Source organism: Vigna unguiculata, chromosome 9 (genome assembly GCF_004118075.2).
Source record: "Vigna unguiculata cultivar IT97K-499-35 chromosome 9, ASM411807v1, whole genome shotgun sequence".
Taxonomy (NCBI): domain Eukaryota; kingdom Viridiplantae; phylum Streptophyta; class Magnoliopsida; order Fabales; family Fabaceae; genus Vigna; species Vigna unguiculata.
In genome coordinates this window covers 1,799,462-1,815,595 of record NC_040287.1, presented here as the reverse complement: position 1 = coordinate 1,815,595, position 16,134 = coordinate 1,799,462, and the positions used below count along the sequence as shown (strand labels likewise).

The following is a 16,134-nucleotide window of genomic DNA, read 5'->3' as shown; positions in this document are numbered from 1 at the left end:
TACCAACAAAGTAGCATGTTATAATCAAATTCAAGTTAATAATGAGATGTGGGTTAATTCAGTTTTGTTCTTAATGGGAACAACATAATTTCATTGGCAAGTACTAGAAAGTGATTTCAAAGAAGAAATGAGAAGAAGAGTTAAGAGGAAACATATATCTCATGGGAGAATTATTCCCCAGCTAATTACACTAATTTTGATGATTAAATTATAGTAATTAATTAGTGCCAGTTAATTGTGAAATTAATTTAATTCACATGCAAAATTTACATCAAATAAGTTTAGTTATGTAAGAAAATTTCGGAGGAATAAGTAGGCGAAGAAGCTAGAAATTGCATTTGATATGAAAAATGGTGTGAAAGCAAACAGCGCGCAAACCGACATGTGACTTAAGTGGTTTGACAATTGAAAAATAGGTGGAAGCTTGCCACGTTTGCAATGAAACCGCGGAAAGAAGCTTGCAGCCGAAGCAACTATGAGTTCATTCTCATCAATACAAACCTATAAATACGTCCATATAATTCATCAAAATTCAATAAACAAAACCAAACATTGTTTCTTAAAACAACTTCAAGAGTTCATTTTTAAGGTTCTACACGTTGTTCGAAGGTTGAAGCATCTACGTAAGGCAGCATGAGTACTAAGAGCATGATTCAAAGTCATCTTGTGTATTACACACGACCTCCTCCTCCGACCAATAACCCCAAACCTACGTCCTCAGGAACTCCATTGCCAACTATTCAGAAAGTGTTTTCAAACAAAAATGCGAAGAAGAATTGAGAGGGAACACCACATGGGAGACTTTTATTTCCTAGTTTACCCTAATTTATTTGTTTGTTTATTTATTGTGTAAATGCTTCTAAAATCTATGCCTTCATTTCCATTTTTTCTTGCTGTATAAAGACATGATTATTCTTGTTCTTAGTACGAAATGTAACAAAATTCTTTATCGAAGGAATAAATATAAGATTCTGGATTGAATATATGTGCGAGCAATAACACCAAAAGCATTAGGTTATTGAGTTATGAAGAATTGATGGTGCATGGTGTTTCGAAGCAAATGATGGTGATCCACCGTAACATTTGCGTTTGAAAAAACAGCTTGGTCGGTTATTAAGGTAACTTAGGGAAGAAGAAAGTTAAGGTTTTTGGGACAGCCAGCTTGCATGTTGAATGAAGAAGCAGTCAAAGATTTGAAACGAGGCGTTGAGTTGTATTTTCCCTCCATTTTCTCAGAACGTAACAACGTTAATCGATATATTATAATTAATTTCATCCGCGCTTGTCACACGCCTTGCCTCAGAACAACGGAGTCAAAAAAAAGGCCTTCATTTGTGAAATATTTATACTATTAGTATGAAATGTTTGTGGACTTTTCTATGACTAATATTTGCATAGGAGACTTTAACTAATTCTAGAGTCTTCCCATAATCACCAAGTTTTCACTCGCACAACTAAGGTAAAGAAAACTTTACTTAACACTGTTCTATTCACTAACATGTTGTTGCTTCATATTTTTGCGCTTTAAAAGAATACAAGTATACAAATACATACCAAACAAAGAAAATAAAGATAAGCTCAGTTGTAATTTTTTTTTTAAGAAAAATACTAATGTATAAAGACATAGAAGAGAAAGAAAATAGGTATATTATAAATTTAGCTGTATTCTTTTTAAAAATTCAATTTATTTTATCTATTATTAATTTTAATATTATTTTAGATGACTTCAATTCGCATTTACATTTAATATGGATGTAAAAACATCACATTTCATGATATGTCACGTTGACACAGTTTATTAGACGTATGACATGGTTTTAGATGCTAAAAAAACAGAGATCGTTTCTCTTTATAATTAATGATTAAAATAACCAAGAAAATTTTATAAGATTTAAATTTAATAAATCGTATTTGCATGAATTAATAAAAATACCGTTATTTATAGAAACTTTATCATAATAGTGCAAAATAGAGGTATTAATTATGTCACCGTACATTGTTTGAAGATCTGACGCAATAGATGGATGACGACATTGTTGTAATTTAAGAAAGATATTATGTTGATTGGTGTATGTTTGACGTAGTAAGACATGTTTTAGGTTATGTGTGATGTTAATGCAAAAATTGCGGTACTATGTTGGATCTTGTTCCATCGGGATAAAATGTCTTATTACTGTAACTGATGTATCTTCTTCTTGTTCGCTCTTTTGTTCGCCAACCTTCAAAATTCTGCTTACGAGTGCTCCAAATCATCCTATATATGACTAAGACTAAATTTATCTTAGTGTGGGGGATTAAATTATGAGAACTAATATTAATTAACTAAAGTTAGATGAAGTGAGATAATTCGTTATTTTTTTAGTGAATTTATCTTACTTAATTAGATTTTAAAGTGACTTTAATGTAAAGATTGGTGCAGTCAGTGGGATCTCTTTCGAATATTGTTTCCGCTGTTATATAGGATATAGATTAGGACAATCGTACTGCAAATATAGTGCAACAATTAAATTAAAGACTTCAAATTAAATCATCATTTATTTCAACTCACAATTTATTTTGAAAGATACTATTGAAGATTCTCCAACCAAACCATTAATTGTAATTTATATTTTTTTTGTTTACATTGAATACCTTTTATATTCCCAGTCAGTGTAATCGTTATAATGGAATTCAATCAAGACTGATTAAAATTAAAACTTTTCCCATTAAGATTGTATTTCTTTTTATTATATTATAAATAAAATATGTTAATATATTGTTTCGAACGGATTATTCAAGATATTTCATAATTACTAAATACCGACAGAAATTTGAATGATGAATTTTAGATTTTTTTTTTCTATTCATGATATTGAAATCGGTAATTGATATGTCTTCAGAAAAATTCGTGGTTAAATTAGAATTTTTATTACATACAAATATTTTCATTAGTAATAGATATTTGATAAAATTTATTGGTAATTTAAAATTTTTATAACTTATAAATAAGTAATAAATCTATCAGAGGAAATTTATCGATAATCAGATATTTTAATAGTTTAGATTAGTTTAGATTAATTTTTTATATGGATTGGGGTAACCTATTATTCCTATTAATATATTTGTTATTATTGATAAAAAAAAAATAGTTTCATTGGTAAAATAGTTGTCGAAGTTTTCATCTTTATTTTTTGACCATTTTATAATGAAATTTGTCGGTGAAATGAACATTAAAGTCTTCATGTTTAATATTTGACCATTTTATAATAAAAATTATCAATAAATTTTGTTCCTAAAAGATTGTTGATAATTGATTTTTTTTTAATTTTTCCATTAAAAATAAAGATTAAATTAAAATAGTTACCAACAAATAATGATTAGTAACAAAATTTATTTGTAATATTACGGATAGGTTTTGGTTGTGATAATTATCGACAAAATAATTATGAATAAATTTTAATTGTAAGTTATTACCGATAATTTATTATTATCCATTGATTGATAGAATTTATGGACAAAAGATTTAATCAACGAATTTTTTATTATCGTTTTCTCTTCGAAAGTTTTGCTTTGATTAAAGAATTTCGTTATTGCTGACAAATTTTTCTTGTTGGTAATTCTACTTTCTCTTCAGTGAATTTTTCATTTGAATAGTTACGAAATTTTTTTTCTTAACTTTGGATAATTTGTAAAGATTAAGTTCAACCAAATTTGATATAATCTCGTTCCACAACATTTTATATTTTTTTTAGTGCATACTTAACTGTGATTTATATAGATTGTTATTTTCATTTCATGTATTTTACTAGAAAAAGAAAAAAAAACTTCTGATTATTGATTATGAAAGTTGATTATAGTTCAATTTTCTATTCGATCTTATAAACTATATATGTTATATATGTTGTTCTGTAGTATGATGAGTAAGGTTTAGTTGCGTAAATTCACCATCTTCATCAAGTTGTTTGCGGTGTATTAGGGTTTCACCATATCTTACAGCTCTCATTTCCCGCATTTCTATGGATTTACTTGCCGAATTCAGTTTATGTTAAGGAGGTTGGTAAAATTAATATTTTATTTAAATAATAATATTTTATTAAAGAAAATTGGTGTCAAGTCATAGTTATTTATGAACAGTGGTATCGAAATATTTTTTTCCTAAAAAAAAAATATTACTCAATATATGATACAATGATGTTCGTTTAGGATAATTTCTATAGAGTTACTTTTATTCCTTCTGAACCTAACGTTTACATTAATTTACCATTTAACTCATTAAATTAAGAGAAGTGTGTAAAAATGTAGAAGAAAGAATGACTCTGACTTTTCAAAACAACAACGCAGAGAGTAATTAGCTAGAACTTGCGCACCAACCTCTCCCTGCCTGCCACGTAGCCCCAAACCGCGGAAATAAGCTTGCAGCTGAAGCTACCAATTGCATAGCACCACCTTCGCATAAACCTATAAATACGTAATAACATTTCATCAACCTCAACCCACAAAACCGTTCATTGTTTCTTATACCAACTTCAATATACGTTCATTCCCTAAATCTTCATCAAGTCTCAAACATCATGAGTTCTAAAAACATGATTCAAAGTGCTCTTTGCCACACCACAAGACCTGCTCCTCGTACCAGTAACACCACTTCTTCGTCCTCAAGAACTTCATCTGCAGCAACTATTCAGAAAGTGTTTTCAAGAAAGTATGAGAAGAAATAAGAGCAATCGTCTCCGTCCGAGACTTCTTCTCTCCCTCGGAGATGGAGATTTCATTGCGTTGTTCTTCTTCTAAACATTTCATATTATTTCATTACACATTTATTCTTTATGTATTCACTTTGATCCTTTGTATTCTACACACATTATTTTCATTAATTCAATATTTCATATTCAGTTTCATACATTAAATGTTGTAATAGCATCGAGATGTTTTTTCTCATTTCTCTTCTTCCTCCACCGTTGCACCAGTCAACCACCACCCTCTTCCTCTTTTCTCTCCCTTGCCTTCCTCCTCCGCCCTTTTCCACCGCCTCCACCACCTCACGTCACACTTTCTCTTTCCCTCACCTTCTTCTCAATTTCTATCTAAAAAACTCAACTTGCTATTTCAAACATTTCACACGCAGCCCATAACACAATTTTACGAAAAATGAGGTTTGGAAAAAACGATAACACTTGTCCACGAATATAGTAATGAAATAACCAGCGAGTTTCGGAGCAAAGCATGGCGATTTACGAAAACATTTGTGTGTGAAAACGAAAACTCTACGGGAGAGTGGTTATGGTGCATGGCTTGTGCCACAAGTAGAGAAACCGTCAACGGTGTGAGTCTGTGTTACCTCCATGTATTTTCACACAACCTAAACCAAATATTATATTATAAATAAAGTAACGATCCGCGGTTCCCACACGCCTTAGGCTATAACGGACTCAAACGGCGTCGTTAAAACGTATACTATTTCGTTGCCAGCTTTTAAGTATACCAGACGCCGTTGACATTCTATGATGACGTTGTTTAACGTAATGGAGATTTTGAAAAATACTCGTAAAGGAAAGAAAATAGAGATAATTATTGTTTTTCCTTTAGAAATACCAACATAGAATTGTCCATATGTGAATACTTTAAAGTACAACTTTTTTTAAAAAAAATTATCTTTCAATTTTATGGATTGTCATAGCAAAAGTGATTTTGGAAATTGTCTTCTTTAGAATTTAAAATACAATTCAAAATCAGAAGACACTAAATTCATTTTTCATATAAATATTTTTTCCTCTGACTACGGTAACATTTTTAGCATTAACTTATATATTATTACATAATAAAAGTAAACAAATAAGTTGAGTATGAGTCTTGCAAATTTTATGTCTTATGATACTATTAAAGAAATTGTTGTTAATTTTCCTAATTGTACAAAGACCAAAGCCATACATAAAGGAATAATTCAACTTCGTGATGAAACCATTTTGAAAGATGTCTTGTTTATACCTGATTTCAAGTACAATCTTATATCTGTTTCCAAACTTGTTTTACATTTTGATGTGCAAGTGAATAAAATCATTTGAAACTCAGAGACAAAATCAATGTGCTAAAGAGATAGATAAAATCAGTGCTGAAGAGAACAAAATCGAACAAAAGAATTTGAAATCCTAACCAAAATCAATGTTGATCAAAGAGAACAAAATGGAAAATTGTATTATTTATAGATTTGTTTGATCTAATAGTATGTTTTATCTTCTTTCTTACGTGGTATTCAAAGTTGCATACCTTTTACCATAACATAACCTCCACTTAAAAAAATGGTTTGGTGTTGATATCAATATCAGACAGTGTTAATCAAGTGTAGTTGCATGTTTAAAATTACGAAGACCCATATTCAGGTGCTACTTTAAAGATATGATCTCTTTTTTTAATACGCATTTTTGTTAATTTTCAGTAATTTTTTATTTTCTTTTACGTTCTTCAAATAAATTCTACTATACTTTATTTAATATTTTTTTAGTTGTTTAGATGAAATTGAGTATTAATATACAAAATCTAAAAATATAGATTATTTATTTAGAAAATGTAGTCTGAAAATAATGAAATTTTAAAATGTATTGTGAAATATGTAATTTGGAATGCATGGATCGTGTAATATGAAATGTATTTTCAGATTTAAAAATACATTTTGTAATTGAATGAGAACATGTTTCCAAATTCTGCAGTAAGAAATATAAAGCATGAACATTTTAGACTTTTCCAACACCTTATGGAGGTGCAAGAAAAAATTATGGAAGTGGAGAGCGTAACTGTCTTAACCATTGATCCATTTTCTTCCTCAACCCACCGTTATCAAAGACAATTATAGCTTCTAGTGGCTTTCTTTTTGCACCCTCATAATTTCCTTCTGCGCCTCATAAATATGAAAATTCTAACTTCATCCTTTTAGCTTTTGAACAAATGACTTTTCAGTTGTGCAGTTCCGAATTTGTTTAACTTTTCATGTAATATGAAAGTTTTTTGCTTCTGAATAACATAAATTAAAAAACATTATTTACATTAAAATAAATTTTTGAATTACACACTTAAAAATCTTATTTCTTTTTTTTTTCATCATAATTCAGAGTCAATTTTTGTATAATTCAGAGTCAATTTTTGTGTAAGAAACTTTATGATTAACATTGTTGCATAATCCGAAACTCATTTATGAAAATCAGAAGAGCTTCCATAAAAAACGCAGTGTGAAGGAAAATGAAAGAGATAAAAAAACATAGAAACAAAAGAAGGACCATCAACGAGTTTGTGATTATGAAAATTAGTACCAGAAATTTGTTGTTCATAATTTTCAAAATATTTCTTTCATTCATGGATTAAATTTATCGTCAAACATTTTATGACAATTTTTTATCATCGATTTTTTATGGAAAATTTTCTTTTATCGACATAATTTTACTATTACTAATGTATTTTATTCATCAATAATTCCATTTTTTTTCTTGTAGTATTAAGAGAGGGGGAAAAACTCATTTTAATCAAAGTTTTCTGCAAATGATATACGCCTATGTTTTTTTATAATGAAATTTTGTCACTTAATTAATTAATTTTTATTACAGCAACTTAAACATCCATTGAATTTAAAAATATTGTAACAATTTCAAAAAATAATAATAATTGCATTCAATAATTACATCCAAATAACCCCAAACCTACGTCCTCAGGAACTCCATTGCCAACTATTCAGAAAGTGTTTTCAAACAAAAATGCGAAGAAGAATTGAGAGGGAACACCACATGGGAGACTTTTATTTCCTAGTTTACCCTAATTTATTTGTTTGTTTATTTATTGTGTAAATGCTTCTAAAATCTATGCCTTCATTTCCATTTTTTCTTGCTGTATAAAGACATGATTATTCTTGTTCTTAGTACGAAATGTAACAAAATTCTTTATCGAAGGAATAAATATAAGATTCTGGATTGAATATATGTCCGAGCAATAACACCAAAAGCATTAGGTTATTGAGTTATGAAGAATTGATGGTGCATGGTGTTTCGAAGCAAATGATGGTGATCCACCGTAACATTTGCGTTTGAAAAAACAGCTTGGTCGGTTATTAAGGTAACTTAGGGAAGAAGAAAGTTAAGGTTTTTGGGACAGCCAGCTTGCATGTTGAATGAAGAAGCAGTCAAAGATTTGAAACAAGGCGTCGTGTTGTATTTTCCCTCCATTTTCTCAGAACGTAACAACGTTAACAATATATTATAATTAATTTCATCCGCGCTTATCACACGCCTTTCCTCAGAACAACGGAGTCAAAAAAAAAAAGGCCTTCATTTGTGAAATATTTATATTATTAGTATGAAATGTTTGTGGACTTTTCTATGACTAATATTTGCATAGGGAGTTTAACTAATTATCTTCAGTAAAGTCTTCCTATTTAATCATGAAGTTTTCACTCGCACAAATGAGGTAAAGAGAGCTTTAAAAGAATACAAGTATACAAGTACATAACAAACAAAGAAAATATTAATAATAAATAGATACAAGAGAAAGAAAATAGGGATATTATAAATTTAGCAGTAGTTCTTTTAAAAAAATCAATTTACTTTAAATTATTAATTTTAAAACTATTTTCAATGACTTCAATTCGTATTTACATTTAATATGGATGTAAAAACTTCGCATTTCATAATTTTTTTTATCGGCAAATAAATGATATATTAATAATAAAGTACTTGGGGTGCTTTAACCCTTTTACACAGAAAATAACTAGTTCATCAATTACAAAATCAACAAGGATATTATATAATTTTAGTTACCAAGAACATTTTCATCTTCCTGTATATTTTCACAAAGGATTATGAATACTATCCGGTACATATAGGTAAAGTGAGTATACGAGGGTATTCTTATACTCATTTATGTTATACTCAGCCCTTAAGCACAAAATAACGGCTTGTCACAAGTTACCACCACTCCTCTTACATATTGAAATGCAAGTGAAGAAAGTGGTTCCAATGAATTTCCAGGTAGCCCTCTTCCTGCAACTACTCTACAAAGAGCTCATCCAACCACATAATAAAATGATTAATCCATATAAAGAACTGAAGCCTACATCTGCAAGAAAAACAACCAAACACTCTAGACCGTAAAGTCTAGGCTATAACTTAGAAAACTATATACAAGTAGCCAATTATTGCCCCTAGCTCATTAAAGCAAAAAGGATAAAGAGTTTCTAAGCTATAGACCTTAAACACAGAATGAGACATAGACACCAATCAGAAAATGAAAAATTTACATTTTTCATTTTATTTTTCAACCATGCCCATACCTTTACTTGGGCCAAACTAAAGATCTATTCAGGATGAGGTACACCATTCCTAAAAATAATATTGTTCCTATGATTCCATAATGTCCATATTATAGCAATCCACACCCCTTTCCATAACATATTACCTTTGAGGTCTATCTCTGTCACACTAACACAGTTTATTAGACGTATGACATGGTTTTAGATGCTAAAGAAATAGAGATAGTTTAGAATTTGTTTATAATGATTAAAATAACCAAGAAAATTTTATAAGAATTAAATTTAATAAATCATATTTACATGAATTAATAAAAATACTGTTATTTATAGAAATTTTATCATAATAGGAATGAAATTGTAAAAAGGTTAAAATATCTTTTTGGTTCCAATTTTCGTCAAGTTTTTTCAAATAAGTCCTAATTTTGGTTTTGTGTTCAAATAGGTCCCAATTTTCCTCAATTTTGTTCAATTGAGTCCTTTTTTGCTAACACTGTTTAAATTATTAACGGTCATGAACAATGATTGCCACGTGTTACTTTGTGGTTTATCATGTATATTCAAAGATTATTCACTTAATTAACGTCTTAAAATCTTTTATTATATCGATATTTAACATACTTATTTAATCTATCTTAAATCTATTATCACATAGTCCTCATCGCCTTAATCTAAAAGAACACGTACGAGTAAAAAGTGAAGACCATGAGATCATAATATTTTATAGAGTGAATACGAAATTCAAAGGAATTAGAACTATAATTATCACTATTTTCTTTCCTTTACGAGTAATTTTCAAAATCGCCATTACGTTAAACAATGTTATTATAGTAGTACATCAACGGCGTTTGGTACACTTAAAAATTGGCAACGAAAATAGTATACGTCTTAACGACGCCGTTTGAGTAAGGCGTGTGAGAACCGCGGATCGTCACTTTATTTATAATATATAATATATACGTTGTGTGAAGATACATGGAGGTAGCATAGCACAGACTCACACCGTTGACGGTTTCTGTACTTGTGGCACAAGCCATGCACCATAACCACCCTCCCACAGAGTTCGTTTTCACACATAAATGTTTTCGTAAATCGTCATGCTTTGCTCCGAAACTCACTGCTTATTTCATTACTATATTCATGGACAAGTGTTATCGTTTTTTCCAAACCTCATTTTTCGTAAAATTGTGTTATGGGCTGCGTGTGAAATGTTTGAAATAGCAAGTTGAGTTCTTTAGATCGAAATTGAGAAGAAGGTGAGGGAAAGAGAAAGAGTGACGTGAGGTGGTGGAGGCGGTGGAAAGGGGCGGAGGAGGAAGGCAAGGGAGAGAAAAGAGGAAGAGGGTGGTGGTTGACTGGTGCAACGGTGGAGGAAGAAGAGAAATGAGAAAAAACATGTTGATACTATTACAACATTTAATGTATGAAACTGAATATGAACTATTGAATTAATGAAAATAATGTGTGTAGAATACAAAGGATCAAAGTGAATACATAAAGAATAAATGTGTAATGAAATAATATATGAAATGTTTAGAAGAAGAAGAAGGCAATGAAATCTCCGAGGGAGAGAAGAAAGTCTCGGACGGAGACGATTGCTGTTATTTCTTCTCATACTTTCTTGAAAACACTTTCTGAATAGTTGCTGCAGATGAAGTTCTTGAAGACGAAGAATTGGTGGTGTTACTGGTACGAGGAGCAGGTCTTGTGGTGTGGCAAAGAGCAGGTCTTGTGGTGTTGCAAATACCTGAGAGCAGTGCTTCTCCTCATGTTCATTCAGAGTTTCCTGAATGGTTCCAATATCAAGTATGTATTGTACCATTAATTATGCAACAAATGGATTTTAATGTATCATAATTTTACATCTATCTTTCTATACTTGTAGGTTTATAACGAGCCATTAAGTGTTAGAAACCAAGACCTAAGGGATTTGTCAAATTGGCCAATGAAATGTGTCAAAGAATGGCACACATACTTCGTGAATGGGTACAAGTTCCATACTAACGCATGGAGCAAAGGGAAAAAGACTATAAATAGTGGTGTTCATGTGAAGGGCCTTACTGAAGGAGGTGAAGATGATTTTTATGGGATCATTCATAAAATATATGAACTAGAGAACAATACTTCTAATAAATCGAAGAAAGTTGTACTTTTTTTGTGTGAATGGTTTGATCCCTCAAGAAAAGGTACAAGAGTAGATCCTAAATATAACATTGTGGACATTCACATGACTTCAAGGTACCAACCATTTGATCCATTTATTTTAGCATACAATGTTAGACAAGTATATTATGTACAATATCCACCATCTCGAAAAGACAACCATGGTTGGTGTGTTGCAATTAAAACAAAGTCGAGAGGTCGCATTGAATCAAATGAAGAAGAAGAAGAAGAAGAAGAAGAAGTGATGAAGAAGAAGAAGAGTTAGAACATTTTAAGAAGAAGAAGAAGAAGAAGAAGAAGAAGAAGAAGAAGAAGAAGAAGAAGAAGAAGAAGAAGTGATGAAGAAGAAGAAGAGTTAGAACATTGGAATTCTCCAAGTTACCGGAGCAAATGTATTGCAGCAAAAAAGAATAGGGCTTCTGAAACAGGTGGGACCCTACACACAGGTGGATCCATTACCACTTACGAGCATGCCCTTCGTATGGTAAACACATTAACTGTTTGTATTTGTCACATTTGAACTACATTTTTAAAGTTTGAAATCAAATCAAATCTAACTCTAACATTTTGTTGCAGGCACGTGAGTTGGGACGCCATGTGTTTCTTGATGAAGTTTTTCAGCAGACACATATCCGGAAGGGTACTGACGAGTATGTGGATGAGAGGTCTAGGAATACAAATGTAAGTCTCTTTTACTGTTCAATATTATTTACGCTTAAATGTATCCCACCACAGAATAATAATTGTTCATTGTTTACTTACAGAAAGAATTTCAGACTAGGCTTTCTCAAGTTAGATTTGAGGTTTCCTCATGTGCTGATGGAACACAAGAGCAGTCCTTTATTGATCCTACACAGGACGAGAATATCAGGACTAGGTGTTGGATTGAGACAGTAGGAGGGAAAAAGAAAGGAAGACTTTATGGGGCTGGTCAACTTGTTTCAAAATATACAGGTCCAAATGAAAGCTTGAACCAAGTACCAGCTTCTTCCTCTTCTAATACTGAGGACCTCACTAATATTAGGCAGCAACTGTCACGCAGCCTAGAGGAAAATGAGCAATTGAGGTCTGAGTTTCGATCCTTTCAGTCACTAGTCCTGCAATATCTCCCTCCTGATGCTCAGGCTCGTCTTCAGCAGCCACAGCCACAGCCACAACAGCCAAACCCTACTCAACCAAACTTTGAAATCCCTCCACCCCATTCTCAGCAACAAAATAATGAAGAAGACGATAACCTAAATGAAGAATTTTCTCCTGATTATGAAGATTATTAGCTTTTCATGTTCTTAAGAAAAACTTTGTTCAAAATTTACTTCACAAACTTATGTACTATTAGTCCTTCTTGGTACTGGTCGTGATTATGTAATATTTGACAAACTTTCCTGTGGTACATATTATTTTCTCTGTTTTACAAACAATTTACTGTGTCATTTGATATATATTGTCATGGAGTTTGATAGGTATTACAATATTTGATATAGTGGAATGCTGGACTGCTGGATTTGTCTGTATTGGAATTTTATATATGCAGGTATTGTAGAATGTCTATAAAACAAATCAGCCCAAACCAAATTTTTAATCTTACCGACGGACAATTCGTCGGTAAATCCATTCGTGGAGTCCGTGTCATTACCGACGGATATGTCCGTTGGTAATTTCCGAGGGAATTATCGGTCGGTAATTACCGACGAACATATCTGTCGGTAATGACACGGACTCCACGAATGGATTTACCGACGGATCTGTCCGTCGGTAAGTACCGACAGATAATTCCCTCGGTAATTACCAATGGAAAGGACGACAGATATTTTCGTCGGTAATTACCGACGGATTTCAACTATCCGTCGGTAAATGATTACCGACGAGCAGTTTACCGACGGATATTTTGCCGTCGAAGGTCCGTGGGTAAAACATGATTACCGATGGATTATGACTATTATCGACGGATTCTGACTGTCGGTAATTAACGTTTTTCTGGTAGTGATTGATTGTGCCTATGAGCATAAAATTTGTGAATACATATTGCTGATAAAAACACATAAAACTGTGAGGGAATACACAGGAAGGAGCAGAATTAAGTTTTTTGGAACAGGTAGGTTGCAAGTTGAATGTTGAACTGAGAGAAACAGTCAAAGATGATGAGAAGAGGTATTGTGTGAGTTGCAGTATACGTTTTATCATAAATACTCTCTTCCTATGAAATGCAACTGTAAATATACCAACAATTTAATCCTTTCTTTCACTTCATATTATTCATTGGTATAATTAGTCGCATAGTACCCAATTTGGTGCTGAAGTTTCTAATTGGTACCCGATTTTAAAAAAGTCTCAATTACGTACCCAAATTAGTTTAAGTGCACCAATTTAGTCCATTTCAGTTGACGCCGTTAGAAAGGTTAACGTTGACTGATACTGGTTGGTCTCTGAATTTAATTTGGAACACGTGGTGATTAAAATTTAATGACGTGAAAATCTGGGGAAGAATATTAAATATGTCTTGTAATGAAAAAATAAAAAAAGAAAAGAACGAAAAATAAAAAAAAGGGTGAGAAGTTAAAAAGAAGTCGCAGAAGCATGTGATGAAGACATGAAATTGGGGAAAGGTGAGGCAGGGGAGACGAAGTGGTGGACGATTCTTCGCGAAGTGTTGGAGAAATTGAAGGCGCATTTCGAACACTGACGTGGAGATTTGAGAGCTACTTGTCGGCCATTGTTAACGAAAGGTTGGTATTGTGTTTTTTTCTGATTTTGTGATTAGGGTTCTGATGTTAGGGTTGTTTTTTGTGAAATTTTGTTGATTTATGTGTTTAGGCGCAGCCTAGAAGGCTTCCACATCCACCCCTGAATTCATTGTTTCATCCTGTGAACATTTAAACATAGTGGTCCGATAAGCAAAGCCCCAAATCGGTAAGACTAAGACCACAGTTTTTCTACTTCGAAGAAGATAAGGAAAGAAGAATAGAGTAAACCTCATCATCTTCTAGCAGCTTCATGATAGACGGGTCCATGGCGATTTCACTGCACGTGTAATTTCTGTTGCTCTACTTAACCAAAACAAACTCAGAAATTCACACCATATCTTAGCTCATAAGAGGAAGCAAACAAACTGAAAGGGCATCATGCCACCATGGGTGCGAGTATGAGACCTAGGCCTAGCATCCTAATCTGCAATTCTATAGCAGCAATAGATACAACAGAAGTACTAATGCAAAAGGGTATATTGATGAAGAAGAAACTGGATTAGGGCAGAAGATATCGGAGGAAGAAGACAATGAAAATGGGGGCAAATCTCCTTTAAATGTAAATACCACGTGGAACACTGTACAATTATAAATTCAACCAGTCATGTCATTATTTGACACGTATCCCTTCTGCACTGCTACCTCACCACTTTCTAAACGCCGTTCGAAAAATTTAACGGTTTGGACTAAATTGGTGCACTTAAACTAATTTGGGTACGTAATTGAGACTTTTTTAAAATCGGGTACCAATTAGAAACTTCAACACCAAACTGGATACTATGCGACTAATTATACCTTATTCATTCATAACCCAACGCATTATAATTTTTATACCTATAAACATTTCAAATGCCCTTTCGTCTTCCTGAAATTCAGTGGAAAAATCTTTTAAAGTCGCCAACAATTTATCTTACAACATTTACTCCTCATATTGATTTAAAATCAAATGATTTATTCGTCCTCCATTTTATATACTACAAACAAAGAAAACGTTTTCTTTTTATTTATATGTTACAGTGAAAACTGTTACACATATAACGAAACTATGATATGAGAACATTAGAAATTTCACCTGTATTTCAGGAATACTTTGTTTCGTGTATGAAAATCCAGTTCTGCAAAAGAACCTTAATTTACTCTGAGTTACACAGGAAATTCCTTTGTGCAATATGAGTTCTTCTATAAATTATACGGTAGATTGGTTGGAGTCTCAACAAGAATCACAACCAAAACAATACAGAATAGAATTTGTATTCATATTGTTCATTGAGAATGACTTCACCAAGCAGTCGCAATGCCACCAAGTAAGGGTTACATAGATGGGTTCATCATCTTCATCTTCATTTTTTATTCATTATTCATAATTTTAGTTACTTTTTCCTCACACTTTGACACTTACTCTTGAAATGATGCAAGAAAGCAAGAAAGCGTAGCCAAGGATTTGATTGAGGGTGGACAATCTTCTACTAAAAATGGTTCTAGCAATGGCACAGTGAAACAAACTGGAACCAGCACTGAGAAACTTCTGAAACCCGATCCAGTGACTAAAGATCCAAAGGGTCCTAGAAGCAAACGTCGAAATTAAACAATACCAAATCACAAACAGGTAACAATATTTCACCAAATTTTCTTAATTTCTACCACCTGTTCCTCGCAGTTACATCACTTTTCTTTTCTCTTTTTCAACTGTTTTTGCAGGTTTACTTTCAAGTTCTCATGTGGATGGAAAATATGCAGCAACAAACTCTATTATATATTACTTCAAGATTCAATGTTTTTGTTTCCAACTTCGTTTAGAGTCTAGTGTTTACAAACTAATGTGAGCTAAGAAATAAGTCTACATTGTTATTAGTTAGTAAGTTATGATCTGGGATTCACATGTCTTTATTTATTTTTTCACAAGTTTGTATTTGTATTTGTATTTGATAATAAAGTAACATGTTATAATAAGATTCAAGTTAATAACGA

The 16,134-nt window shown here is 31.9% G+C and overlaps 1 long non-coding RNA gene across 1 annotated transcript; it reads left to right on the top strand.

The window, feature by feature from the left end:
- Nucleotides 1-15,364: 15,364 nt before the first annotated feature.
- LOC114195846 lies at nucleotides 15,365-16,134 on the top strand. Its single transcript, XR_003606585.1, has 3 exons — nucleotides 15,365-15,470; nucleotides 15,583-15,772; nucleotides 15,865-16,134. It is a non-coding gene; the product is annotated as an uncharacterized LOC114195846 (long non-coding RNA).